Source organism: Chionomys nivalis, chromosome 5 (assembly GCF_950005125.1).
Source record: "Chionomys nivalis chromosome 5, mChiNiv1.1, whole genome shotgun sequence".
NCBI lineage: Eukaryota > Metazoa > Chordata > Mammalia > Rodentia > Cricetidae > Chionomys > Chionomys nivalis.
This window is the reverse complement of record NC_080090.1, coordinates 38665775-38693681: the sequence shown is the minus strand read 5'-3', so window position 1 is coordinate 38693681 and position 27907 is coordinate 38665775.

The window sequence follows — 27907 nt, the reverse complement described above, 5'->3', positions numbered from 1 at the left end:
AGGAAGCCCAAAGAATGGGAGATGTTTTCCAGATATTTAACAGAGTATTAGTATCTAGAATACACAAATAACTCAAAGTGTAAACATTAAGCAAATAAGCAAACTAGTTTTTTTTAAATCACTCTAGAGATGAACAGGAAATTCCAAAAATAAGAAATTAAAATGGCTAGAAACATGATTTTAAAAAGTGCTCAATGTCCTTACTCATCAGGTAAATGCAAACAAAAACTACTTTAAGGTCCCATCAGGATCAGAATGACCATTATCAGGAGTTCAAATCACAACACATGCTGCCATGGAGGATGTAAAGGGTAAGCTCTTCATAGTACTGTCAGTGGAAGTACAGTGGAAATCACTCTGGAGGATTCTTAAATTCAAAACAAAAATCCTAAAATAGAACTGCTATGTGACCGAGCTTTACCTCTGCCCAGCGCATCACCATATTCTGCTACAGAGACACCTGTGCATTCATGTGCACTGCTACTATACTGTTCTGTAGTGTATAGACACAAAAGCTGGGGAATGGAATCAGTCTAGATGTCCACCAACATGTGAATGGATAAGAAAATGTGGTATAAATATGTAAGAGGATAATTCTCAGCTATAAACAGATCATGAAACTCTTGCCTTCTACATTATTTAATCTATGGGAAATTTATTCCTTAGATTGGTTGAAAAGGACATTTGTTCTGTCCTCTTCTGTACATGAAAGTTCCAAACTAGGTAGAGTTATCTGTCTATCCATAATGGTTCCCACTGTTAAGACCCATTGAGTTCTAAACTTCTAACTGAAGCATCTCAGGGCTCTCTCTCTCTCTCTCTCTCTCTCTCTCTCTCTCTCTCTCTCTCTCTCTCTCTCTCTTTGCCTCCCTCCCTCCCTCCCTCCCTCCCAGATTGGTAGATTTAGAAGTCTTCCACTTGACAAATGTTGAGCTGGGGAAAGTAAGATAGGATTGTTCAGATTCTGGTTCCTACATATCTGACTGTCTCATTTTCATAGCAGAGTAGACAGAGCTTGATCATAGGAACTGGAACAGAGGGATTAGGCTTTTCAAATTTCTGGAAAAAATAATTACCATTTGACCTATAAATCCTACACATTTTAATAATGAGACATACATGTTGGAAAGATATGATAACTGAAGACTATTGTGGAAGAAGGAGCAACATGGGATGGGAAAAATGAAAGGAATAAGAGGAAGCTGTGTATTTAAGACAGATATCAGAATAAATTGGATAAAATAAGAGCAAGGAAAAGAGGTATTAAAATATTGCACATCATTCATTTTCTTTGCCTTTGTTTCTGTGTTCCTCTATTAAGTATGTTCTATGTACTAGACATTGTGATTTGAGATTTGTAGTAATTAATAACAAAATATAAATTCTTTCAACTGAGATAATTGATTTGTACCTAGAAAACATTGAAATGACTGTTATTTTGTAATTATTATTTTGGGAGCTATGGCTATTTGTAGTAGAATTCATTTTCGGCTTATCTGTATTAGCTATCATTTTCATCCTTGTATCCTAAATACCAAACAGAACAATATAAGGAAGAGAGAATTTGTTTTACATCATGACTTCAGACGGTTTAGTAAATGACTTCTTGGATTTGAGGCCTTGAGGAGAATACTAAATCAATGGCAGGGTGCAAATGAACCTGTTCTCAGCAGGCAGAAAGTAGGAGTAAGTGATACAGCAGGGATGGGGTGAGATGGAGTCCCAAGGGCATGACATCAGTGACTCACTTCCTCCAACAAGATTCAGACTCCAACATTTTATCACCTTACAATAATTATTCATTTATCTTAGGACTTACCATGAAAATAATCCACTGATTAGACCAGAGTCCTCAAGATCTAAGTGTGCAAGGAAGCAGCCTTATAGGCATACAAAGCTGGCCAACAATGAAGTGTAACGACCTCAGTGAACTAAAGGGGTAACAGAAGTACCTTTTGAGACCTGCAAGCAAAGGAGAGAACAGCTCGATGCTGCTTGCACCTTGTGCATTTTTGCCATCAAGAACCATTCAGTGCTTCTCTTGTTGGTTTCCTGAGTAGAACTTAAACCAGAATTCTTTGGATGCTTATCAAGCTCATTGCCCGAATTCCCTTTGCATGACTCAGGTCATACCTCTTTATCCATTTTTCTCAACTGGTAATTTATTCCTCGAAAGGAAGAGGGAGTGAATGAGATTCCAATCAACAACCAACAATTAAAGAGTCCTGATCTGCATGTTAAGTGGATATGTATAATGAAATGTAATTGAGAAGATACAGATGGCATTTTCAAACAATCCAATAAGGTAAGAATTATGTCAAGGCAAAAATGCCTTGCATTGAGGTCTTTGATGGGCAGTTATTAATTAACAGGTGGAAGTTTGAAGAACTCACACACCATATGGTGAGATAAATATAGTTTATTTTAAAACTGCTTTTGTGTTATGCAATTAAATACTAAAACGATACATTCCTAAATACTCAGCTGTAAAACATCAGGGTTTTATATAGTTGTAAGTGCATAGAGAATTTTTGGAGACATAGTATCTATCATTAAAATCAAACTAGTTAGCAGGGAACTTTTTTAAAGGGGTATAAGAAATAAAACACAATCTACATGGAGATCCAACTATAACCAATATTCAGTTTGAGTCACTCACCTCTAACAGAAAACATCCATTGGTATGTTCTCCAGAGTCCAACCCAGAAAACAATAGGTATGAGAGTTGATTTTTAACACAAAGGAGCCAGAATGAATAAAAATGATTCAAGGGTGACCCTTGTGTGCAGAGCACAGTGGAGAAGTGTCAGAAGAACTGAGGTTAAGCAGGTGTGTTTTGCTGCTGAAGCAAAACCAAGATTAATTTAATCAGTGCAATGAGTTGTGTTTCTAGCTTAAATCACAACAAATTTAAAGACCTCCTATAAATATGTGAAGTTTCCTTTCTGTACCTTTACCTGATTTAGTCTGGAGAAGAAACACCAAATAATATTTATTTTGAGAAATAAAATCCCTCTCATGTTTCTTTATCGCTGATCTAAAAGAAGAAAAAATAAATGAAAAGTAGACTATACGGGCATTCTTTAATGAGTGATACTAAGGCAGATGCCCACTGTTGCCTGGGCTTCTTCCTCCATTTGCCATTTGTAAGGATAAGAGCAGGGTTGCAAGGCCCCAGGGATGCTCTGGTCATTTAACACATTGGTATATAAGCAGGATTGTCTGATAGTTTCCAGAGCACAGCAATCAATACCTTTGTTTAACTCTTTTATACTTATAACTTTTATTTCTGCTGTGTTTTCCTAGAATGGTGTGACCAACACTGACTAGTGGGGAATTCAAATAATGTTAATAAACATCCCCAATTGAATTAGTAGCTTCTATGTGCCAAGTGCCATATGCAACTACCGTCCTTAATGTTCACAGTAATCCCGTGCTAACTACTATTGTTCTGATTTTTATAGTTGGAAAATTCGAGGCTTAGGAGGATAAAATCAATTGCCCAGGAAGACATTCACCTGAAAAGTAGTTTCATCATCATTTTATCCAGGTAATTCAGTTGAAATAGTCATTCTTTTTTTTTCCCCCCTGAGAGAGAGACTGTTTCTCTGTAGCTTTGGAGCCTTTCCTAAAACTAGCTCTTGTTGACCAAGTTGACCTCAAACTCACAGAGATTTGCCTGCCTCTGTCTCCCAAGTGCTGGGATTAAAGGTGTACTGTCGTTGACTGTTAGAATGAGGGCCCAGGATGTAATGGCTAAAATTTCCAATGTGATGTAATAGACTCCATATAACCTATAGTCTGTCAAATAAGCAGACCATCTTTCTTCCTTCAAGTCAGTTAAAAAGCATGGGAAATTACTCTGCACTTCCTCATAATTTTCACATAAATGCTTTCAGATAGATGAAGTTCCATAATATTTTCTGTTGCATATTTTCTCCCATGACAAAATGTGTTTCTTACAGAGTATCTAGTTTGTCTCAGAGTTCAAAGCACTACTTGAAATATTGAGAGAACTCCTAGCTATGCTCAAAAGCAAACCTGATCTTTTATTTCTAAATTACAACTATCTATTGCTCAGACCAAAACCCAGCCCAGTCATGATGCATTTCTTACAAACAGGTAAGAATCTTCAAGTTCTTTTCATCTGCATCCTCCTTGCTGATTTGTTTATTAGTTGCAATTGTAACGTATTTAACTCTGATTCTTGGCATGTTTTGTTTTCTGTGTACTTTGAATGTGCCTGGTGCCTGTGTGCTGTGAGTTGATGCCTGTGGTGATCTCTCCCTGGGAGTTTGAGATGACTATTCTTGGTTGTCAACTTGACTACATCAGGATTTTTTTCTAAACCTCAAGTGGAACATCTGTGAAAAAAGTTAAGTAAATTAGTTGACATTGGAAGACTCGCTATTAATAATGATCATTTGAGGTGGGACGATGCAACTTTAATTCAGATCTTTTGAGGTGCGATGAGTCAGCTTTAACCTGGACCACATCTTCTGTTGGTAGCCTATATAAAAGATGTGGAAGAAGGAAGCTTGCACATTGCATGCTTGCTCTTGCTCTTACTGACAAGTCCATTCGTTTGCTAGCATTAGAGCCTACTTTGTTATGATCCTAGAATGTACTGAAGACCAGATAAGACATCTAGCCTGTGGACTGAACAAATACTAGATTCCTGAAACTTCCATTGAGAGATAACCATTGTTGAACTAGAAAGTAAATGGAGACTTTTCGTCTCACCTGATCCCATAAGCCACTTTTAAAATAACCACTCTGAGGCTTAATATTTATTACAAACTGTTTGGACTATTAATTCAGGTGTATTATTAGCTAGCTCTTGCAACTAAATTAACCCATTTCTATTAATCTGTGTATTGCCACGTGGCTCATGGCTTACCGGCAATGCCCTGACATCTCTTTCCTCTATATCCTGTTGACGTCTCTCTCAACTCTGTCTTCTCTCTGTGTGTGTATTCAGTTTGGCTTTTTTTTGCCTACCTTTATTTTGACTTGCCATAGGACAAGGCAGCTTAATTCATCAACCAATAGAAGTAACACATTCGCAGCATACAGAAAGATATCCCACATCACTATAACTCTTCCATCTTCCTCAATTCTTGATTCTAATGCTACTATCTGATTCCAGGTATCATAATGTGACCTCCTACACTTTTTAAGTTTGAATGACAAACACATATTACTAAATTCCAAAGGTCAAAAATTATTTTCCTCTTTTTCTGTAGTTTGTCAATGGCCATTATTGCCCAAGGAAAAAAATTTATTGTCTAATATATTGAAATCATAGACTTGTCCATAGCAGAATAAAAAGGGCCCTTATAAAACAGTGTGGGTAAAGCATTGACTATGCTTGGCTTCACCTATATTTTACTTAAAAAATGACTCAAAAATGCCATGAAAATTTGTTAGCATTTGAATTAAAAAACATTTCCTGCTAATTTTTAATTGTGAAAATTTTAAGCCATTTTTATAAACTATCTAATATGACCTGGGTATATATGTATTTGTGCACATGTAAGCTTAGGAGTATATTTGTCTCTCCTCATACTAGTTGAAGCAAATAGAACAAATTCACATTTGTCTCTTAAATAATGTCTACAAAATATCCTATGCTCTAAATTTTCAATACGTTTCACACTGAAATAAACATCTTGGTTTTTATAGCTTCCCAGACCCTCGTTCTGAACCACGGGTTCAGGGTACACATTTCCTGTGGCTGTTTTATCATTCACTTTCTTAGTGAAAATGAAACTCATGTCATCATTTTAAAATGAGGTGTGATCTTTGAGTACTTCTCTGGTCCTAAAATTAAATAACTTGATGAATCCATTTTGAAATCTGGGTAACTATATTGTTAAGAGATAAATTGTAAGACAAATTGACACTATATTCTCAACAGAACTCACAATTGTGATCTCTTCTGCCTAATTACTTCTCTTATTTGATTATAAAACATATATAGTTTGCCTTGCAATGGGCATTAGCCTTATCAAGACTCCAAAGTATGATCTGCAAATGTCAGAAAAGAGAAACTGCCCTTTATAATACACTGAGAACAGATTATATTTTTGGTGGGGAAGTTTGATACATTGATTTTTATTCTAGAAAAAAATTGGTTGATTTTGATTCTAGAAAAATATATTAACTTCAGAGAAAGGAATAGCATAGGTATCAAGGGGCAGAGAAACAGCTTAATTTAAGTTGGATGTAAAGCTCAGGGAGGTTGAATGATTGAGAGTGACACATACACCACAATGGTTTTGCAGGATTTGTTCCTGCATAAAACCGTAAAACCCTCAAGAGCTGCATAGGGTACCAGACAATCCACTGAGCCACCACAAAAGAAATGCACTGGAATAGAACTCGGCTAAGGTTGTTTATGGGATTGCCTAGAAGATTTGAATTGTTCTTCATGGCAGTTGCTCTCAGCAAGTCAATATGTTGGAATAAAAATATATTCCTGTCAGCTAATACATTTTCCACCTCACATTCAAGTTTGATAACAGATTTTCATTCCTTGGATATGTTAATGTGTGACTGGATTGACATAGCATATATTGAACACAAGAGTCAAAAACAGGATGGAAAAGTCACACTAAGAGCACCAGGCATGCCATGATGCTATGATGTCAGATTTTGGAGTGAGTCACAGGAATGTGCCAGCCACAAGACTTGTTCAAGAACACAGATGTATATTGCTGAGGAAATGCTGGTTTTGAAGTAGGAACAAAAGTAAAACTTATCTATTACCTGTAGATAAGGAATCTTAAAACTTTTCTTTGTTGGCTGATGGATTTAAGGTATGATCAGGCATACGGACTTGTCAAGGACTGCAAACATTAGACCTAGAAAAGAACTAGATTTCACCAAGCTGGAATTGGAGCTCTGGTTGCTTTTATATAGTTCCTGGTTGCCTGCCTCATCAAAGAAACAGCTGGTAGCTGCTTTTTGCTTAATTTTGTTGCATAAGGATTTGTTATTTACATTCCAAATGTGCCTCAAGCATTTCTAGAAGCAAAAAAATCTAGAACAAGAGGTTTCTGTTGTTTGCTTGGGTTCCTGAGAGATGCTCTTTCTGGACTAGTTCCTCTCTTCTCCTCAGTTGTAGGTGTGAGCTGATCACCTTCTTGCCTTTCTTGCATATGAGCAAGTTCATTTTACAACACTAAGACATCACTTTGTTTTGTGATCGTCTGTCCATCTTATATTCACTGGTGTGCTGCTCTAAGGATGCCTATAACATCAAGGACGATCGTTCTATAAAAGATATTCCAAGACAACATTGGCGTTTCTCCTTTTGATTACTGTTACCTACAAGCATATGTGGAATTCCAAGTGGAGCAGAAAAGCTAAATAACAACTTGGTCTAGTGGGAGGATGCTGCTTAGGAAAAGCAATAGTTTAGAATTCTTTATCTAAAACTTTGAAAATTCTTTATCTGGCTTAAATTTCAAGGCCATGGGCAGTGAGCTTAATATGTAAGACAGAATGCATTAGGATTTGATTGCTGCCCATGTTCTTAAATCAGCCTCTATGCAACTGTCTTGGCAGGAGGTAGAGAGAAAAGTAAGCCCATTGTTAGACTAGTGGGGGAGGAGGTCAATATTCACTATGTGCTGAGCACTGTGCTAATCTTTTGCATCGTATACCAAAAAATTTTATAGTAACTTGATGAAGTAGGTATTATTGATCCATCTGAATAAATAGGAAAGGAGAAAAGAAAGAAAATCGTCTTTTAAAATTCTTGAAGTCAATGAATTGAAGCACGATTCTTCCTTGTGAGTCAGCTTATAGAATTTTTCCACTAAGAAAGATGTCTTTATTCTGACTCTAATCACAACTCCTTTGCTCATGAGATACCAGTACAACCTAAAATCTACACATGATTTTCAACAATCAGAATGCTACCAAAAAACTCAGAGAGCCTAAATTAAGCAGATGATCCCTGGATTCTGTGCCTGAGTTGTAGCTGAAGTCCAGGTTTTAGATCAAATTTAAATAAAAATAATTAATGTGTCTGAGTTCCTTATGAAAAAAACAACCCAGAAGTCAGATAAAACATTTCAGGTATGCTCAATAAATAATGAACTAGGCACTGAGTGATGTCCCATGGGTGCAGAGGGGAGGTTTCTACTGTCATGAAGCTCAGTTCATATCTTGAGGAGTTTGCATTAATAAATAATTGCAGCACGATGATAATATATGCACGCATGTTGAGTGATGAGCAAGGAACAATAGGGGACAGCTCAAAGTGTAATTAATCATCTGGCAAAGATATGAAGATGCCAGATAATCCTTCACAAAAGAAAATGAAATGATTCTAATTCTAATACATAACTAGATGCCATCCCTAGTTGTGTGCTTGTGTTGGTGACAGTGTCCTTGGAAGTAATGCTGGGTGTTACCTAAGGACAGTGACATACTGGAAAATAAGTGTGACACCATTATCAGCTGTTTGCATTACTTACATCTTAATTTGTAATTTTAATTTCTGGGGCAAACATAACAGAGATTTGGCGTCCGAACTCCCTTCCATCAGCATAATGTTTTAAGTTCACTGGCTTTCCAGGCCTCTCCAGACCCTACTGTTCTCCATTACATTGTTAGTCACTGTTGTTTGTTTTCTTTGAACATTGGTCCCTGGTAGCCTATTTAGTGTGCAAGCTGTCCTGAGATGTGATAACCCTTAAACATTTTTAATCATTTAAAAACAATTTTAAACATTTAAAAATAATGTGATAACAACTGGTTTACTAAAAAGAACAGTTTCAGAAAATGACAACAAATAGTAAAACAAGGTGAGGGACATTTCGGTTTCTAGAAAACACAGAGATATGTACATGAGATAGAAAAAGGGGGAAAGAAATAGAAAAAATATATATGGTAGAATGGGCAAACTATAAGAATTAATTACATATTAGTAAGTGTCACATAATGGGAAAATTTATGAAGTTTCCAGTTCCAAATTCATAAACCTCTGAAGTCTACAAGAGCTCGTTCCGGGACGGGCACCAAAACTACAGAGAAACCCTGTCTCGAAACACCAAAAAAAAAAAAAAAAAAAAAGGAAAAGCAATAAATGAGAAGATATATTCCCTTGTCATTATCTGTTGATAAGGGGTTAACTGGGCTTGCTTAATGCAATTAAGCAATCCAATATATTTGAAATCTTGCCATGGAGCCTGATAGGCAAAACATTGTTAAATCAGAACTACCAATTAATTACTTTATTGGACCATTAAACATCTGGCTTGACTTTGTTACTCAATTAACTTAAACAGTTCATTAAAAACCAATGAAACATGACAGAAAAAATAGAGGCTCTGTTTTGCTATTTCCTTTGGGTTTACCTATGGATTAAAAGATTTTATTTTCTTTTGAACTCTGATCTCTAAAAGCATAATGGGAAATCGCAGTCCTATCTGATTGATGGGCAATTATATACCCCAGATGTAAATAGGAAGTCAGAGATCCATACCCTATTAGTGACTGCACACAAACCACACTATAGAAATAAGTAAAGAAAAAAATCGCTTTTGTAATATGACTGAGCCAGATCCTTTCTGGAATGATTTGTAGTTCTAATGGTAAGATATCTTGGAAATTATCCCTTTCATGGGACTGTCCAAAGATCCTAAGAGTATTGAATGAGCATAATTCTTATTAAACATTTGAAATGATATATATTCATATATATGATAATAACATAGATATATATATAAACAACTTCTACCACACTAACAATCACTGTCATTTATCACATATACCTATATCTATAAATATCTATATATCTATATCTATAGCCTATAAGTATTATATTATACAACTTATTTCTAAATTTCTTTATCTCACTTTCATTTCTGAGTAAGGTTTGTATCAAGTTCTTGAGAAGTAAATAATATTCCATTAATTTATTATTGAATCAAGCAACTTTAAGTATAAGTTTATGTTGTTACTATGATTAATCCTTTTCATTATAAATACACTACCATGAAAAATTGTGAAAAATACAATTTTGTTCTTACACAATTATGCACTTTGTATAAAAGCTGAGAAGTAAAATCAACTTGTTGCTGATAGGTTTCCAAGGTTTTGGTGTGCACTTCCAAAGTAGAAAGCCTTAACTATACCAATTCATTATTAATTTAAAATCCCATCCATGGAGATTCTACTTTAAGACCAGCACTGTTGATGAGCAAAAATATATATTCTGATTATTTCCAATCCTATATATGAATAAACTAAATAGGCAGTAAAAATTAAAACTCTGACAGCATTAACAATAAAACTTGCTGGCCAGTTATGTCCACAGGCCTCAGATAACATGCATGGAAAAATTAATTTCCAGTAGCCACAAAAGCTACCTAACAATAATTTCTTCATAGGAACATAATGATTGGCAAATAGAATTATTCTATCATCCAAAAAAAAAAACCCTCCAAGTAGCTCCCATATTCTCAACATCTGGCATGCCTGACTAATATTCCGACCAGAGTTTGGGGGATAGTTAAGAGACTGAGTACAAAGAGACAGAGATAAACATTAAAGAAGCTAAATTGGTTTGCACTTTATAAACCTTGAAAATCAGCTTCCTAGAGTCCAATCTAGGAATAGACATCGCAAGGAATAGCATTGAACTTAGCAAGGACAGTGCAACTGTTAAAAGATAAAGAGAAAATTCAGATAAAAATGGTAAAGGGAAGAAAATCTGGGTACTCCATAGAAGAGTCCAATGTAATTTTGAAGTCTACATGGAAAGGATCAAGGTGGAGCTGCATGAAATGAGAAAAGCAATTGAGAATTATGTTTCAGCATCTCTTAGCAAACGATGGACAACAGACATTTCAGGATCTATTTCTATACTAAGTTAATTTTTTCCAGGTCACCTTCAGGAGAATCTAGACATTTTCTACAATGAGAACACAACAGAAATTTGTCAAACACACACACACACACAAATCTACACTCTCCATGTGCGCTGAAGACATTAAGAAAGCATTACAAAGCATGGCAGAATAGCATGAGTGCCAATTTTTGGAGACCATTCCCTATGGAGGGATACCTTTTGCTTCGTCTAGATACAGAGGAAAGCCCTTTGGTTCTGCCTCAAGTGATATGGCAGACTTTTTTGACTCCCCATCGGAAACCTCACCCTCTCTGAGGAACAGGTGGAGAAGCAAAAGAACAAGAGGGAGAGGTAACTGGGATTGGTATGTTAAATAAGATTGTTTTAAAAATAAAAAAAGAGAACACAGTTCTCTATGACTTGAGTTAGTTCAATATAGTTACTGTCCAAATCATGGGAGGAGAAAGTAGAATTGCCAATATTTAGGAAAGCAGCGTTTAACTTGTTTGATGCATTAGTGGCAGAATTAGCCATGTATGGGACATAAATATGGGCTAGTTGGGTACATATGCAGTCATAAAGGAAGCTTGTATTACAGAGTTGTTAGAACTTGAAAGTACATTTTTTTTAATTACTGACATATACCCTCTAAGGGTTTCAGAATAAAACCAAATAAGGAGATGGTTAGAAACAAACACCTACTAGAAAGTGTCTTTATTTACTTAACGTATGTTCTTGTTATGTGAACATGAAAATAATTCTGGCTCTCCAGGTGCTCATTTCATTTGGGCATTGCACAAAAGTCACCTTCTAGACCTGGTTCAGGAATACCTGCAATGTCATTTTCCGTTAGTGCGTTACATGTCCTTCCAGGCAATCTTCTCTCGGGTTAGCTCCTACTGTCCCAACAAGACTGACAAGGTTTTAGAAGTATGAATGAGATCCTATGGAATACACCATTGATACAAGGATCTTCTGTTTCAAATAAAAATAAAATAAAATAAAATTTAACATCCTTTACTATAAATGAATATTTCACAAGTAAAGCAGCATAGAATATTTGTCTAATCCAATATAGCTGATGTTTTAGAAATGATAATGACCCAGTGGATGTCATTGCAAATATCTTGCAAAACATGTTTGCATTGTAGTTCTATGTTCATTGCTATAAAAATAGAGATGCTGAACCGCAGGGTATGCATTTTTGTGTTCTTTGTCTACATATTTTATAAGTTTACCAAGCATTTTAATGACCTCTTTCTGCATTCTGTTGGCTATTTTAAATCTCTTCTTTGTTTTTTTCTTGTATTCTGGATTGTAAAAATTTGTACTGCAAATGCAATGTCTGAAAATAGGGATAATTTTTTTTGTTAGCTCTTTTCTTAAGTATTTTTAAAACTACTTTTTAAGTGATACCATTTCCTACATTTAATTTCATATATTGCTGACTGTTAACAAATTAAAGAAAAATGTGTTTCTCATATTGATATGTTTATCAAGCTACTTTGTGAATTTGTTTGGTACGTCCTGAGTCACTGTGGGTACCTTTGAGTTGTGTTCATTCTCTTACATGTCATTTACCATTTCTTCTTGCTTTAAAAAACAAGCAAGGCAAGTAACTGTTGTGTATTGATGGGAAATGTGACAGCAGAGGAAATGTTTTCAATGTGCTCTAATTAAATTACTCTTGATTATAGCAAAGAGTTGCACTTTGATTCCTAGCTTGCAAGAAGTTTTATAATGAGCTCATTCTCTTCTCTTGGTGTGTTAAAATTAGATTAATTTAAATTAAAAGTTTAAGAGGATTTTTTATGAATAAGTAACATACAAGAATACATAAAACAAAGTGAAAGACTCAAAAGTTCACAAATAAAATAAAACAAGATAAAAAGCATATTTAAGCACCCATATACTAACAATTATACTAAATATATATGATGTATATGTATATATACACCTATATACTTAAATATACATGCAGATATACACAGAAACAAAGATATTGGTCTAAAACCAAATAATCCCATTTTAAAAAATGGGATGTAGATGTAAACAATGAATTTTCAATAGAGGAATCTCAAAGGGCTGAGAAACACTTAAAGAAATATTCAACATTCTTAGTCATTGGGGAAATCAAAATCAAAATTGCTTAGAGATTCCATCTTATACCCATCAGAATGATGACAATCAATAACACAAGTGACACAAGTAACAGTTCATAATGATAAGTATGTGGAGGAAGGGGAACACTTACCCATTACTGGTGGGAGTGTAAATTTTCCAGACACTATAGAAATCAGTGTGGCAGTTCCTCAGAAAGATGGAAATTGATCTACCTCAAGATCCAGTTATACCACTCTTAGACATATAACCAAAGGCTGATTCATCCTTCCACACTTGCTCAACTATATTCATTGATGTTCTATTCATAAAAGCCAGGAATTGGTAATAACCTAGATGAAGAGTAGATAAAGGAAGTGTGCTATATTTACACAATAGAGTGTTACTCACCTGTTTTAAAAACATGACATCATGAATTTTTCAGGCTAATGGATGGAAATTAAAAAAAAATATCCGGAGTGAGATAACCCATACTCAGAAAAATAAGTATAATATGTATTCACTTACATATGGATATTAACCACTAAATAAGTGGTAACCAAGTTACATTCTATAGACCCGGAAAGGTTAGGAATAGAGAAAGGAAAAGGGAAGATATATAGTTCTTCTTTAGAGGGGAAAATAAAGTAGCTATTATGGGTAGATTGAGGGGAAAGGAACTGGAGAATCAGGTGGAGAAGGGAGAGAGATGGTGATGAGGGAGGAAATGAGGAGAGACAGCTAGAACTGAGGGGTGGTATGTAAACCTACAGCACTGTAATCTTCCTAAAATCAAAGAAGGCAATTGTTATGAAGTCTCCAAATAATGAGGGATATGGAGTCCCAATTGGCCATCTCTTGTCATCCAATTGAGTCCCGGCCAGTGGAGTCCTTGGAAATTCGCAAACAGCCCAAGCTGATGCCAAGACAGTAGGTTGTTTTGGCTAAACTATCAGCAAGTCCCCATCTCTTAAGACAACACCCACACCACTCCTTGAACATGGGAATATTGAGTTGGTGTCTATATAGACCCTTTACCCCATGTTCTAGTGTCTTTGGTATGGGAAGGAATTCTGCAAGCTACTAAAAGAGAAATGTAAACATCAACCCAGCCTCAAAAACCATTGATCTATAATCCTTCTTACCAATCAAATATTCCAGGGCAATTGTGGCATGAAACTTGTGGGAGAAACCAAACAATGCCTTCTTTGACTTAACATTCATTCTACACAGTGCAACTCCTACTGGATACTGCTTGCATTACCATGAACCAGAGACATCATGTAAAACTAAGTAACGATAAAAGACTCCTAATTCTTCTATGCTTATAGATCAGTACCTTATTCAGCCATCATCAAAGGTAACTCACAAGATATTGTACAAAGAGAGAGACCGTGGAACATGCATCTCTAACCAGGATGTCTCAATAAAATCCTTCTTCTCAGAGTTCAGAGACCCTGCAGAAGAGGAGGCAAAAGGACTGCAAGAGTCAGAGAGCATGGAGGACACCAAAAGAACAAAGTCTTTTAACCAAATTGAACTAATATTATGAACTCACTGAGACTGAATCAGCAAGTACAGAGCCTACATAGGTCTGCACAGGGTCCTCTGTGTATATATCATAGCTTTCAGTTTAGTATTTTTATGGAAGTCCTGAGACAAAGAGTGGGTCTCTGATTCATGTGCCTTCTCTTAGGGTCCTTTACCTTCTGTTGGTTTGCCTTGTCCAACTTCAATGTGTTAGCTTTTTTATCATATTACATTTTATTTTGTTGTTATCACTTAGAAGCCTATTCTTTTCTAATGAGATGCAGAAAAGGAGTGGATCCAGATGAGAGAGGAAAAAGGGAGAAACTAAGAGGAATAGAGGAAGAGAAAACTGTAATCTGGCTATTGTATGAGACAAGAATCTATTTTTAATAAAAAGATGGAAAATACAGATATTGGTAGTTTAAAAATTATGATACAATTGTTTGCTTTAAAAATTTATTTCAAGGGCTGGAGAGATGGCTCAGAGGTTAAGAGCACTGACTACTATTCCAGAGGTCCTGAGTTCAATTCCCAGCAACCACATGGTGGCTCACAACCATCTGTAATGAGATCTGGTGCCCTCTTCTGGCCTGAGGGCATACATGGAGGCTGAACACTGTGTATACAATAAATAAATAAATCTTTAAAAAAAATTTATTTCAAATATATTGACATAGGAAGGTTGAAAGTAATAGGATAGAAAATGTATCATTCAAACAAATAAAAGAATTGACTACATGAATATCAGATATTGATAACTTAGAGCAAGAAAAATAACTTCAGAAATTGAGGGGGTGTATAACTTAATCATAAAAGTGTATATTTAAAATAACACAGTCAAAATATTGTTCAGAGAGTAGTAAAACTTGGGAGAGAAAAACATAAACCCACATCTACGGTTATAGCCTTCAACATCCATATATTTCTTTTACATTCATGTCTAAAAGTTAGTAAGACTGTAAGACAGAAGATCAACAAAGATTGGGCTGGGGTGAGGATTGTGAGATAGTTCAGCAGTTAAGAGTGTTCATTTCATAACTGTGAAGATTTAGATTTGAATCTGAACGTGCGTGTTTTCTCAGCTGGGAGTGAGAAGAGACAGGAGAATTTCTAGGGTTTCTGGATTCCACCTTAACCAAGATAGAGCCTCATATTCAAGGAAACAACCTTACTCATAGGAAGTAAAGGAGCACACCAGGTGATCTTTCTGGCCTCCATATGTACAGAGACACACTCATTCACCATACATTTGCACTTATGCTTACATAAAGCAAAGAAAAGATATCTACCAGGAGCCTTTGAAAAAAAATCTCAATGTCCCCCTCAAGGTTTAGAAAGGAAGCTTCAGCAAATGGGGGAAATTAGAAAAATCTGAATGTGAAATGAATTCTCCATTATGTACTTTTCCGCATTGGTTTCTTTATTATCTCAATTAAATATCATCATATTGTTAATTAAATAATTAATAAATCAACATTTTTTAGTATTATTAATAAAGATATTATTTATGCCTTTCTATATTCTTTATTTCTTTTATTGTAAATAAAATAAAATTTATTTTTGCTTATATCCTAATTCTGCTGTGCTACATAGGAACAAAGTGTGTTCATCTTAAAGAGCCTGATCCTGAGGATCAGAGTAAAGTCCCTCATCCAGTATTTGATCTTGGAAAATCTCAAGTCCTTTTGCTTTTCTCTGTTGCTCTAAAAATTTCACTTCTCTCCAATAACACTTGCAAAGCACCTGAGGTCCATTTTCTAGGACTGCTGAGATTAACTGAATCCAATCTTGTGGCATTGCCTTGTTATTTGAAGCTTACATTTTAGCCATTTCCCTAATGAAGAACAAATGTATTCTATAAGAAACAATTACTTGTTTAATTTCTTTTAGGTCAAACATACATGTGGGTTTTCATGTATATTCTTTGACTACCTTAGGGTATTTTGTGCCAGATGTCCTTTCTGATGGTATCCCTGTAAATGCAGGTAGAACTCTGGTTAAACTATCCCAGAGTTTGGAACATACTGATGAGGCTACATTTGTCTTTGTACCTTTTGTTCCTGATCATCAAATTTGATAAATTCCTCAATCTTTTCAAATCTTTTTACCACTGCCTTTTGTAAAGTCTGCATCTCCTGTTAAGTGTTCTGTTCTAATGCCCTCATTGAGTATTTCAAGGTGTGAAGACTGTCCAGTAAAGATAAGGTCTTATCCTTGGACATAATTTTCATAGCATGCATATTACCTTCCTGGAGAGACATTCTATAGGTCAATCTATCATAACCCTACAACAGAGTCCTATTAACATATTCAACAGTACGAATTATCTCAGACAGTGTCTCAGTACCCTATGTCATTGACTGGGTTTTGTTTGTCAATTGGTTGTGTCCTTCTCCAGATGCTGACTTTCCCTTTTAGTTGGCATTATCAGTCTGTAAAGACTGTATCATTTCTAAAACTGTGTCATCTTTGCCCCTGTTATCAAACCATGTTTTTAAGGAGACAATATGAAGGAAAATTCTAATTCTCAGAATCAAATCATATAAACCTTGCATAACATCATATATGGTATAAGTAAAAAAGTTGTTGAATTCCTGGATTGTTAAATTGTCCATCATCTTCCCCTTTAAAATTATAAATTTATAATTTATATTTTAAATTCTAAATCTTACCTGTGGTGAGTTTGAGCTGGAGTAGGTTCAGTAACTGTTACCTGCCAGTAGATGTCATGACACACTTGTAGCCACTTGGCCAGATTGAATCTGTTTTTAGCGTTAAATGCTAAATGATATGGTCAAATTTAAAACAACTATTCAATGTAAATCATGGACTGTGTGCTCTATGGAGGTCCCTGATTGGAAAGCAAGATAGCAGGGAAGCCCACATCCAATCTGGACCCAGAAGCCAGCCATGCAGTCACAGATGGCCAAGGTGTTCTGAGATTTTTAATGAGAAAATATGAAAGACTGCAGCTAGCAGCTACTCAGGGCTACTGCGTGGGAATTCTATACCTAAATGAATGGTGTGGCAAGTGACAGTAGCTGACTAGAGGCGCTGGAGATCCGAGTCCCACGTTGGGCACCAACTGTAAAAGTTAACTCAATTCGGGAAAAAACCAGGCTAGCAAAAAGATAAAACAATTATATTTTTATTTATTATAAAGGGCAAACTCATGAAACAGGAACAAGAAGTCCAAGCTCAGCTGTGCTGCAGGGGAACCACACAGAGAGAGGGGGCACCTGAGCTGCATGCCATTTTTTCTTCAAGTCCCAGAAATCCACACCCTAACTTGGTCCCACCTCTTAAAGATAATTGGTTGGCAAAGATTCTCCATTGTCCCTCTCCAAGCTATTCTCCTGACTTTCTGTCTGAGTTCTAAAACAAAGAAAGTCAGATGACTCAAATAGCCAGGTTGGGTCTTAATTGGTTCTTTAGGGACACAATTGGGCTTGCACAGGGTTCGCAGGAGGACTGTTCTATCTACTCAAGATGCTAAAGAAATAAAGTCTATTATGAGAGAAATTACAGATAAGACCACTAGTTTCCACAGCCAGCAACTCTATGGCTTTTCCAGGTAGGGCTCCCTATCAGAGAATCACTTATTTGGTAAGTTGGACTGCTGGAAACTAGTTATCATCTGGTGTATCTCTCATGGCCCCTGACAGATTTCCATACTACTATCACTTGAGAGCATAAAATTAATATTCACTGAAAACTCTATGTAATGAGCAGTGAATGACAGTTTGCCTACATGCTCAGAGGACATATACTGCAATATGCTATGACCTAGATCATAAAACAAGCTTAAACCAGTGTAAGTCAAAATCAAATGAAAAATGCTTTCGAAGCACTACAGAAGCAAACTAGAACTTAGTAACAGGATGAACAGGAATATTACTTGTGGACTTTTTACATAATTCACAGGTGAATTATAAAACTTCAAAGAGATTTTATATCTATGCTGTACTGAATATAAATGAAAATATAGCTTATCAAAAAGCATGCAATCTAGCTTTTCAAAAGAAGGACTAAAAGGAAAATTCACAGAACTACATTCAAATACTAGAAAAGGTGAAAAACTATAATGGCAATAACTTGGTATAATTGCTTTGGAAATTTATCGAGCATGCTTTTAAAGCTGAAATCTCACATATAACTTACACTAGCAACTCCATTCTTGAGTAAAAATCTATGAAAATATATCTAACATTAGCCAAGTTGATAATTACACATGTCTAGCATGGTCCCACTTTCCCTTAGAAGCCATTGCTTTCTCAATAGTCAGAAATGGCAGGGTTGCTTCATGAGAACTCATTCTTAAAGTATCAGCCCAATTTGTGAAGACTGTTCTTGTGATGTATGTGTCCTCCAGATTGTATATGTCCTAATGTTACAGTAGTGGTTAGAACAACGTAGAAATTTAGAGGTGATATAGTTCACAGATTCAGTTCATAAGGGTGGCCCTGTAGGTTTGCTTGTATGTCTTCATGTATGTAAAATTTACAACTGTAAACAAAGTGGGTTAAATATAAGACAGAAGTTTTTATTTAGGACAACCATAGGATTCCTGAAACTTTGATGGTGTTTCCCCCAATATACTATTACTTCCCTATCCATGTATACCGATTTCAAATTTTAATTTATAAATAAGGCATATCAAGATATTAGCAGTGATAACTGAAATAAAGTATAACAAATATAAGTATTTGCTATATTGAAATCTGATTAATTATTTTTTATTTATTATAAATTTATTTAGTTTTTTCTGAACATAGTTACCAAAGCTCAATTTAGAGGAACTCCATGGAAGTGGTGACTTCAGTTTAAAAATAAATAAATAAAATAGGAAAAAACTTAGAGACATCACAGGATGTAGACAGAAAACATGTATCAAATTATAAACAGACATAAAGTAGGAATGGTTACCCCTCATTACTCCACGTTGCTGCATCATAAGTCACTTAAGCTACACAAACGCATCTATTATCCCTCATCTGGGATAGGTCTTTTTGTGGTAGGGACCCAGGAGAAGTCAAGACAGGGACCAGAAGTAGTCAACATATAGAGAATAAGAGACTATACACTGCACTGTTCAGGCCTAAACAAGACATCTGTACCAAACTCTTTCTTCCCACAGATAAGGGATCTTTTTGGAAAAGGCACAGAGTGTAGGGACCAGAGGCAATGGATAGCTGTCTACAGAGATACAAAGTTTCTCAGACATAACTTTGCAGTTGCACAAATGAATTCACATCTGCTATGACAATATTCACAATACATTTTCAAGATTAAGTCAGCTAAAATCCCATTATGTCAGGGAGAGATGGTCATGAAATCCCACCCCTAGCTGAGGAGCTATTGGCTACTAGTGACAATTGAGAGAGGGAGATTCAGTTTTCTTCAGGAGTACATTCCCTGAAAGGCTACTCATGCACATAATGGCAGCATGAAGTGGGTTTAGTGGATTAAAAAACAAAACAAAACAAAAACCCATGAAACTGGGAAGGAATAGTGGCAATAGGGGAGTAGGTTATATTGAATATATAGAAAATGAAGGTAGACTTAATCAAAACAGTATTGTCTATATGAAATGCTCAAGCAAAAAAAAAAAGATAAGTAACCATGACTGGATGTGTCTATTATCCTAGAACTTGGTAGGAGGATAAGAAATTCAAGATAATCCTCAACTATGCAGGGAAACTCTGTGTGAAAATAAACAAGTAAACATAAATAGTGAAACCTGCAGAAATAAGATCATGTTCATGCTTGTAAAGAGAAATAAAATTTAATGAAAAAGAAACAGTCTGATCTTGCTAAATATACATATACAAAATCAAGTAAATGAAAGTATATAAATCTTTAGAAACAAAGAAGTAACAAAAGCAGGGCAAATCTTGGCAAAGACCAAAGAAAAGTCATGGTAATGAAATTAAGCAAAATCAAAATTAGAATAATTTTATTTTGAAAATGGTAGCCCTTTATGAAGATGCTTCATAGATACTCATTTGTTTAGGCCTTTAACAGCCGATCTCAGCACTTGGCAGGCAACGCAAGGAGAACAAACAAGGCAGGACAGAGTGAATAAGAAAGCTGTGATAAGTACATGTAAAAGTACCAAGGTTACATAATTTATTAGCAGGTTTTCTAAATGTAGAAAATAATACCATCTTTTTAAATGTACTTAAAATTGCTTTTAAAGATTGATTTGTAGAACATCAAAGAAAAGAAAATGAATCACAATTCACTGAAAAAGTACAACCCAAAATATTTTTAAACTGTGGGTGAATATTGCTGTATAATAAAAAAAAATGAGTTTGTAATGTTTGAAAGAAAAATTCAAATCTCCATTTGCAGTCATTATAAGCTAATACTGTAACAATATTGTCAAACAGATATTACATAAGAAAGTATTTTTAGTCAGCTTTGTGCAGCTCTTGTTCTGCAGGATTTCTGAGACTGAAAGGCATACAGATTCCTTTAGAACTCCTGATTCATGTGGGCTGAAGGTCAGCTGTGACTGTGTGCCACCCTACAGCTTTGCTCCAAAGTGTCCCTCTGTTCAGTCTGTAACCAAAGCATTCACTTATGCTTGCTGTTGGCATAGCAATAGTCAGTCATGTGTCAGAGGGCGGTATGGCCCTCTTACAGGGAATGGGAAGAATAAATACTTGTGTGCAGCGTTACAGTCTTCACAGCATGAAAGCAATGTGCAAAGTGAAGTGCATGTGAACAGATGAAGAAAAATGTGATGGTATCACTTCTTGTACGTTTTAATCAAGTAATCACAATAAAATATAAATGAGGGACACAGAGGAATCTTCAGGTGCTAACTGTCATCTATAAACATGTCAAAGTAAACAACACCATACATGGGAATAATGTTAGATACCAGGAACAAACAATAATGGCAGCTGCATCTGTGAATTGTTCTAAATGGCCTAGACAAGAAGGAAGAAGAGGAAGAGGGGAAAAAGACATATAAGCAGCTACTCTTGCTTGCAAACAAGTCATCTACACAGAAACTGTAAAATGATCTCTACATTGCTTGAGGTGTTAAAGTCGTTTCCTGAGGGAGGTAAATTAAAGATCAGTGTGCAAAACCCTTCTTGAATGCACTGCCAATCCTTTTGCAGCACCATGTACTCCACAGTGGATCCTGACCCATGGGTAAAGGTGGAGCGGAACTGGTGGGAGAGATGGCTAAGCATAAACCACAAGAAGCTAGGGACTAAGCTGGGGAAAAGAACGGGTTCAAATGCTGTGCCTTGGGTGTTTAAGATTTTTACCAAAACTGCAGTGATGATATAGCATTTCAAGTTTTTGGCAATAATCATATAGAAAAATCAAAGATTGGTGAGCCAATAAGCAGACTTATTTATTTTTGAAAATTGATGTATGAAAAGTTATCAAGTGTTTGGACTTCCAAAGTGGGTGGTAGTTATGAACATACACACACACACACACACACATATATATATATATCGCAACACACACACATATATACACATATATATTTAAATTGTCTTGTTACATGGTACAGGGTGGCCTTAAACTAGAAATCATTTTTTCACATTCTTTCAAGTTTTAACATACACCACAATCTCAGGATTCAGAATATCATCAGATTCTAAATGGAAAATCCTATTCAGAGCTGGATCCAGACATTAGAATGTTTGCCTAACATGAACCAAGTTCATAAAGAAAAATTAAATCCTCATTTTCAATAAAACATTCAAAATAATCCAGATTAGTAACTAATGTACAATTCAAAATGTATGTGGAATAAACATTATATTAGGATCCTTTGCAACTGCATGTTTGATATATATGCTTAGCTATATTTTCCATATAAAACTTTCTTCCATTTCCAAATACTTCCTAAGGACATATGTTCATATGTCCATAACTATTATGATTGATTTTAAGGTCAACTTGACACATGTCAAAATCACCTGAACATGGAGTCTTACCCAAAGAACTGTTCCAGTAGCCTTAATAGCTGTTGTAAGCCCCACTTAAATTGTGAGCAATTCCTTCTTCTAGCAGTCCAGATTAATAAAAGGTGTGTTGGAAGGAAAACATGTTATCTCTTGCTCTCTTGGTCTTCCCTCTTGCTGCCTTACCTGACTGCAATTTCTGAGTCTCTTACTGATGTCAGAACTAAGGTTACCAAGCTTCCATCTTAGACTAAGGATGAGTGGTTCTGCTGGAACCATCCAGGGTTTTGTGCCAAATTATAATTGCTGAGATGTCTATTTTATGAACTGAGAAACTACAAGATTATAGGCATCACCAGTAAGTGTCAGTTAGGGAATTTGCCAACTGCTGTGTGTGTGTGTGTGTGTGTGTGTGTGTGTGTGTGTGTATGCGTGTGTGTGTTGTGGTAGCAGAGCCACAGAAATGTGACTGCTCAAGCTCTTTGGAGCCCAGACAAAGGTGTAGAAGGAATGAGTTCCAGGTGATAAATATTGAATTATTTGTTCTGTTTAGAGTATGGTTTTTCTCTTGGATATGATTGCTATTGTGCCCTGTTCTTTTAGAATAAGAGAACTTTCGATTTATTTTGATTTACAAAAGCTCAAACTTGAGTGACTTTGGGTATTTTAAAGAGATTGAACTTTTAAAGTTCCTGAATATTTTAACACTGTAGCTCATCTGAAGTTACAGTATTTTATATTTTTATGTTAACATAATCTTGGGGACAAACAAAAGCGGAAGGTTTATGGTTTATTAGCGATACTTGTGTGTGAAGTTGATAAGGGGTCAATGGTGCTGCTAGTTTTCCTTTGTCACTCTGTCAAAAATTAGTATCATTTGCAAAGAGGAAATTCAAATTGAAAAAAAAAGTCCCTACATAAGGTTTGCCTGTTTACAAATATGTGGGGCTTTTAATCGATGAATGATTAATGTGTGATGTCTCTGCCCATTGTGGGTGGCGCCACCCTAGACCTTGGAGGGGAAGTCAGTAAGCAGCATTCATCTATTGCCTCTGCTTTTGTTCCTGCTTCCAGGTTTCTACCCTGACTTTCTCTCATAATTTGTAAGAAAAAAATAGACCATTTCCTCCCGACTTGGCTTTTGTTCTTGATGGTAATCACAGCAACAGAAAAGAAAGTAGAAAAATATTCTAACTACCCATTGAATACCAACGTAAATACTCCTAATACTGGCTACATTTTTGGTTTTGTTTTAGCATAACAGGTTTCTAATTGTTTTGTTTTATATCAAAGCATTTTCATGTTAATTTCACTTTTTTCTTATTGTTCTATAACATTTAATTTGCTGTTCTTAGTTTCCCTTTCAAAATTTCTCATAACAAAACAGATTAGAATTATTTGAAGGTTGCTGTGGTTGGTTTATTTGCTATGGAGTGATTGCATCATCTGGTGGTTAATTTGTTTATCTGCCTGGCCCTTTTCTTTCGCATGATAAACTAGTTCTCATGCTTTGCCTTTGGTTGGGGATTTTTTTTTCTCTCCCTAAGTGTCTCTCCAAGCCCAGTAGTTTCATGATTTTTTTCAATGTGATAATCCAGGAGGACTCATAAAAATCAGATTTTGACCTGCTACTTAAACTCAAACATGCCTAGACCTTCTAATTAATGAACTAGAAAAGCATGGCAAAATTTGCGTGTACTGGTTTTACTTTTAGTATTTCATCCCAAATCTCCTTTTTGACTCAAATTGTATAAGAATTCTTTAATTTTTTTGACAAGGTTTTGCTCTTTATATAAATATGTATAGCCAAACAATGAATTCTTCAGATGTCATTTCTGTTGAGAATTGTGCATAAATGAATCCTTTGACATGGTTTTATGTGACTTCCTTTTAGACACAATAGCAGGTTGCTAAGCTGTATCCAAAGTGCATGTTCAAGCTAACTTTTTACTTCACTGGGGATTCTAATGTGAAACTATCCATAATCCATCATAGTATCCTCCCCTTCAGTGTGGATGTTTTTCTGTTCTTTCCAGTATTTTTGTTACTGTTCTTGCACACAACAGTTATTATCATATTTTATAGATTCTTTTTTTATTATTATTTTTATTCTTTTTAATTAAAATTTCCACCTGCTCCCCGTTTCCCATTTCCCTCCCCTCCTCCCAAATATTGCCCCCTCCCCCCAGTCCCCTCCCCCTATCCCCACTCCTCTTCTCTTCCCCCCACACCATTCCCCCTCCCTCTCGATATTGAAGAGCAGTCCAAATTCTCTGCCCTGCGGGAAGACGAAGGTCTTCTATCTATGTCCAGGAAGGTGAGCGTCTAAACAGGCTAAGCACCCACAAAGCCAGTTCATGTATTAGGATCGAAACCTAGTGCCATTGTCCTTGGCTTCTCATCAGCCTTCATTGTCCGCCATGCTCAGAGAGTCCAGTTTCAACCCATGCTTATTCAGTCCCAGACCAGCTGGCCTTGGTGGGCTCACAATAAATCAGTTTCACTGTCACAGTGGGTGGGTGCATCCCTCGTGGTCCTGGTTTCCTTGCTCATGTTCTCCCTCCTTCTGCTCCTCATTTGGACCTTAAGAGCTCAGACCGTTGCTCCAAATTGAGACTCTGTCTCTACCTCGATCCATCGCCAGATGAAGGTTCTAAGGTGATATGCAAGATATTCATCAGTATAGGATAGGGTCATTTCAGGTTCCCTCTCCTTAGTTGCCCAAGGTACCAGCTGGGGACATCTCCCTGGACACCTGCTAACCCCTCTAGAGTCAAGTTTCTTGCCAACCCTAGAATGGCTCTCTTAGTTAGGATATATACTTCGCTGCTCCCGTATCCTCCCTTCCTATATCCCAACCATCCCAATCCCCTGAGCTCCTCCCATCCTCCCCTTCTTATGTTTCTCATCCCATTTCCCCTTTGCCCCTTGCCACCTCACCCGCAAGTTCCCAGTTTTTGCCCTGCAATCTTGTCTACTTCCCCTCTCCAGGTGGATGACTATATGATTTTCTTTGGGTTCACTTTCTTATTTAGCTTCTCTAGGATCACTATTGGGAATATACCCAAGAGATGCCCCATCAAATGACAAAAGTATCTGTTCAACTATGTTCATAGCAGCATTGTTTGTAATAGCCAAAACCTGGAAACAACCTAGATGCCCTTCAATGGAGGAATGGATGAAGAAAGTGTGGAATGTATACATATTAGAGTACTACTCAGCGGTAAAAAACAATGACTTCTCGAATTTTGCATACAAATGGATGGAAATAGAAAACACTATCCTGAGTGAGGTATCCCAGACCCCAAAAGAGGAACATGGGATGTACTCACTCATAATCGGTTTCTAGCCATAAATAAAGGACATTGAGCATATAATTTGTGATCCTAGAGAAGCTAAATTTTATAGATTCTTAACCAAGAATGGGATGTTTGAGGTGTGAGATAAGTGAAATCTCAGTGTTACTAGAGAGTGCTAGATTTGTTTCTAAAGCAAAAGCACAACCTTGCTCTCACTTCCATAAGGAATAATGTGTCCTGTAAGGCTGTGACCCTCCTAAAACTGGTAGCACTGTCAAACTTCATTTTTATTTTTATCTTAAATAAAATCTGAATCCTCTGAGATCTAGAATTCCATTTTTATGATTCTAATAAGAAAGCATTTTTAAAGTGTATTCTTTTTGTTACTGTTGTTGTTTTAATTCTAGGAACTTTCTATTCTTTAAAACACACACACACAAAAACAACTGGTCTACCCTGTGGGAGGTCCAAGGACCACCCACCTCCATCCAGGTCTATTAAGGTGAGCATCCAAACTACCTGGGCTCCCACAAAGCCATTACATGCAATAGGATCAAGAACCCATTGCCACAGGGCAGAGAAACCTGCTTACTCTTTGGGCTGAGGAGGAAGGAAGACTTGATTGGGGGAGGGGGAGGGAATGGGAGGTGGTGGCGGGGAAGAGGCAGAAATCTTTAATAATTAAATTAATTAATTAATAAAAAAAATCAGCAAGAAAAAAAAAAAAGAAAAACAATATCACAAAAAAAAAACAACTGGTCTAATTTACTTTATTTACTTTTCAGTATTTCTTGCTGATTTAAAGTTCTTTAAATATTTTATAGGAACTCCTAAATTATATGGTTTGAAAATCTCATAATGCCTTTACATGTTTTGAAGAAAGATGATAAATGGAATTCCTTAATGTCAATTTTTTCCATGTATCTACTTAGCACAGGAGATTGAAAGAAAACTATCAAACGGCAAGTAAATTATAAAATTTATTAAAATACACTCAGCATTTCTGTCTCAATAAGCTATCCGGCCTCAACAATGAAAGGGAAAATGTAAAACCATTTGTCTCAGTTAGCAATAGAAAAATAAATGAGAATTTATATTACGTCATTACTCCCTCTCAACTACCAAAGTAAACAAGATTCTTAAAAATTAAAAATAGAGTGGCTAAAGAGGCATTGAAGTATAATTTATAACCTTATATCGCTGTAATCCTATAACACTGGCCTCACCTGGGAGCTTGTTAGAACTTCAGATTCTCAGGTCACACCCAAGACGTAACTCAATCAGACTCTGTGTTAACAAGATCTCCAGGTGACCTGTATGCTCATTAGAATACAAAATAACATTAGTCAAAAATCTCATATTTGAACCAAAATGTGCTGCATGTCTGTTGGGAAATAACTGAGCAATGTTTTCTAAACAAAGTGTTTGCATGGCTCTGTGGAAGACTTATTACAGGAAACATCTAAACAGAGTATCTGTAGAAGAAAGTCATAATAAAACCCTTGTTCTATGGTAAGATGCTTACAAATGAGCTTACAATAAAACTTCCCAACTGCTTAAAAAACAATGCACAGGATATTACTGCATGATTTATGTTAAAAGCACATTACAAAACTTTATCAACCAAAAAATTAGTTTATATGCAAGAGTTATTGCCAGTTTCTACTGATAGCTTTGATATGTCTTTTTCTAATGTAATTTCATGGAGCCTAATGAATCAGAAGGATTAACATAAGTAGGAGCCAAGTAGACATGTGGAATTGAAAGGATATTATTGCTTTTGTGTGACTTACCTGTGCTGCCCAGTTTCCCACACATACTGATGTTCTATTACTAGTACTTAATAAAGTCTCAGTTCCTTATTGCTGGGATTCAAGAACAGTCTCTGGAACACATGTGTGGTACTTTCCACTGTTTCCCTAACAACCGAGCCTACCAGTCTTATCCCAAGATGCCACCCAACTCAGTCAGGGACTTCTGTATATCACCCATAAAACCTCAAGCAATTACACTTGACAGTTGAGTGTTCTGACCACAAAGGCTAAATCCAGAAGATTGGAATATTAGTACCAACGTTTATTTGTAAAATTCCAGAAAGCATCTGAGATGTTAACAGAAACAGTGGGAGTGACTAGGTTTTGGAAATCTAGTTAATAAACAAGGTCAACTTTTGA